This window comes from Macrosteles quadrilineatus, unplaced genomic scaffold, assembly GCF_028750875.1.
Source record: "Macrosteles quadrilineatus isolate MER2022 unplaced genomic scaffold, UCM_ALF_1.0 Scaffold_9__3_contigs__length_116548681, whole genome shotgun sequence".
NCBI classification, from domain to species: domain Eukaryota; kingdom Metazoa; phylum Arthropoda; class Insecta; order Hemiptera; family Cicadellidae; genus Macrosteles; species Macrosteles quadrilineatus.
Window position 1 is genome coordinate 92,265,904 of NW_026542602.1, and position 2,733 is coordinate 92,268,636.

Here is a 2,733-nt window from a genome sequence, read left to right on the forward strand (position 1 = left end):
CCCTATCATCACAAGTTTTAACCTAAAATAAAGTCACTAAAACATTATACATTATTGTTTGTAATAATTTAATTCAACATAAGAAGTCTACTTACTTAATATGTAAAAATAGATTCAGATAGACTGACGCTGTTTAAAACCTTAAGTTATAGGTTATAAGTTTTAATTTGAGTTTTGGTTTTGGTGAGTTCAGTAAGGAAGGACACTAACCTCTATCTAGTCTCTATGTACTCTAGTACTCTTTACAATTTTGAAATTTGAAACGAATTATTCGAATTCGTCAGTAAAAACAATGAATTCAAACCCTTGTAAATTCATTATTCATTGGTAAAATAAACAAAACCAACATAATTACAAAACAACTAACGTACTAACAACAACAACATCAACATGAAACATGACATAATAATATGACAAGGACAAGCACAAGCACAAGACATTCAAACCAAGAGAAGAGAAGAAGAGAATGAAGCTTCCCTGTTAGCCAAGGAGTATAACAATAACGAGTAGCTTGTGGTAGCGCAGCTATAGTGTATATTAAATGCCTATTATAAATGAACAACAATCATAAAACAAAAATTAAATAGGAATAAAACGTGTATAATTGAAATTACATCACAGAGAAAAAGGCAATGCAGAAGTGTGCCAACTGTAGATTCTTCCAAGATCTTTGAAAATACCTGCTATTATCCAAAATGATTGTTTTTTTTTTTTAGTTTTAGAGAATGTGTGTTTTACAGCAACGGCCAAAACAGCCTTTATCCCCCTCACCTATTATATTTTGGCTATTTGATAATTTTCAAATTATATTTATCATCTTTATGGAACAGCTGATGCCAATTTAATTATTAGTTCTGTACGGTGCACTCAAGGCCCCACTTTCTAGTGAGGCCTTGCCTTGGTGCACTTCGAAGGTCGTGTTTTGTTTACAATTTGTTATTTTGTTCCTTGTTATTTCAGTCTTTTAAAACCTCGTTACACCAAATAATAGATCTAATCATAAACAATAGCTCGTCCCCTAGTTATATAGCAAAACAGAAAAGCTCAAATCATGAAAATTAACCTTTAAAAATATTATCAAAATTTCGTCGACACTATGCTCCAGTGTCACCGTACATGAAGTAGACACAAAAAATAGCAGCTTCAAAATGTACAATGGGAAAAGGTCTACTTGTGGTTGGTTAATCTATGACAATATTGTCTGCAATAGACAATTTAAGAAAAACGGATCCACAAAATGTGCCCTCATTGATTTGTTAATTATTTTTTGTATCAAATCGGTGGAAGCCGGTTAGACAGTGGTGGGTTATTGCTTTGCCGACTTATCGAAAGCTTTCTACTGTGTTGCTCATGTAATTCTTTTTGGAAAAATGATCTTCAATTGGCATTACCGGAATGAAGGGCTCGAATGGAACGAGTCACGGCCGCCTTTAACTCCAGGTCGCGGCCTTCGAAGTGGCAACGTCGCAAGTGGTGTTGTAACAGCTGTTTTGTTTGGAAGCAGCTAATGGCATTTTTGTATTTACAAAAAAAATGGTTACTGGACTATGCTGACTGACAATATTGACTCCGCTTACAATGTAGGCCTACAGATATAGATTTTTAATTCTTATTGTTTCAGTTTTCAATTCTGTATGTTTTATTTTGAATATTTTAATAAATTTATGTTCATAAATTTCAATCAATAAACTGCGAATTAATGAGCTGATGTCACCTGTCTGCCATGATGACGTCTTTCACTAAACAACACCACTTGCGACTCTAACCACTACCAAATCCACTCCACCACTTCACCAATTCCACTTGCCAATTCTACCAGGCCGCGGCCTGCAGTTAAAGGTGGCCGTGGACGAGCGAATTCATGGCTTCATAATTCACTTGCTCTGGTACTCTGCTTCATCCTACGTAGGATGATGTCATACGACAGCGTCGTCTCTGGCCAGGATCGGGACCACGGGCTGACCTTGAACATTTCTAGAAACCCCTAGCTTAAGAGTTTTATTTTTTATTCTTTTTGTAAGAAGTTATAAATATTTACGGTAGACTTCCGTATCTGTTGTAAAAAATAACCAAATCAAAATATCGATCGTTTCATTCGGTAGTTTGGTTAGTAACCTAACTAACCAAACGATTTTTAATCAAATATTTTTTCAAACAATGTATATAGTATGTAAGTTTGTACCTTTGCCGCAATCTATTCCGATAGAATAAAAAATTTATATTCAATAATCGATGGTGTTGGAAATTAAAGTTTCACAAAAGATCAACAATTTTGAACCGAGAAAAGGACGAGCACTAATAACTACTTTGGTACCCAGTTGTATGGATTATAGAATAATTATAGTTAGCTCATTTTATTATTATATGCCTACAAGGCTCAATGGTCTGGACAAATGCTACCCACTAAATTGCTTCTCCGTATTGTGGTGAACATCTGATTAAAGGAAAGAAAGCTATGTCCGACATTAATAAAATTTTTGAAGAAACAGGAATCCAACTTTGAAATATATTTAAATTTAAATATTAAAAAAAACATTCAAATTGAAAATTTTCTAACTAGCATCTCAGAGTAATACTCTGAGCTAGCATCATGCTAGCATTTTATTTCGAAAAAGCCCGGGAAAATTGTATTAATGAAGTTGTGTGGTTGCACGGTCAGTTTAACCAAGCCAGCTTTAATAAAGCATACTAGAATAGAAGAAGAAGAAGAAGAACGATAAAAAAAATGTCTGC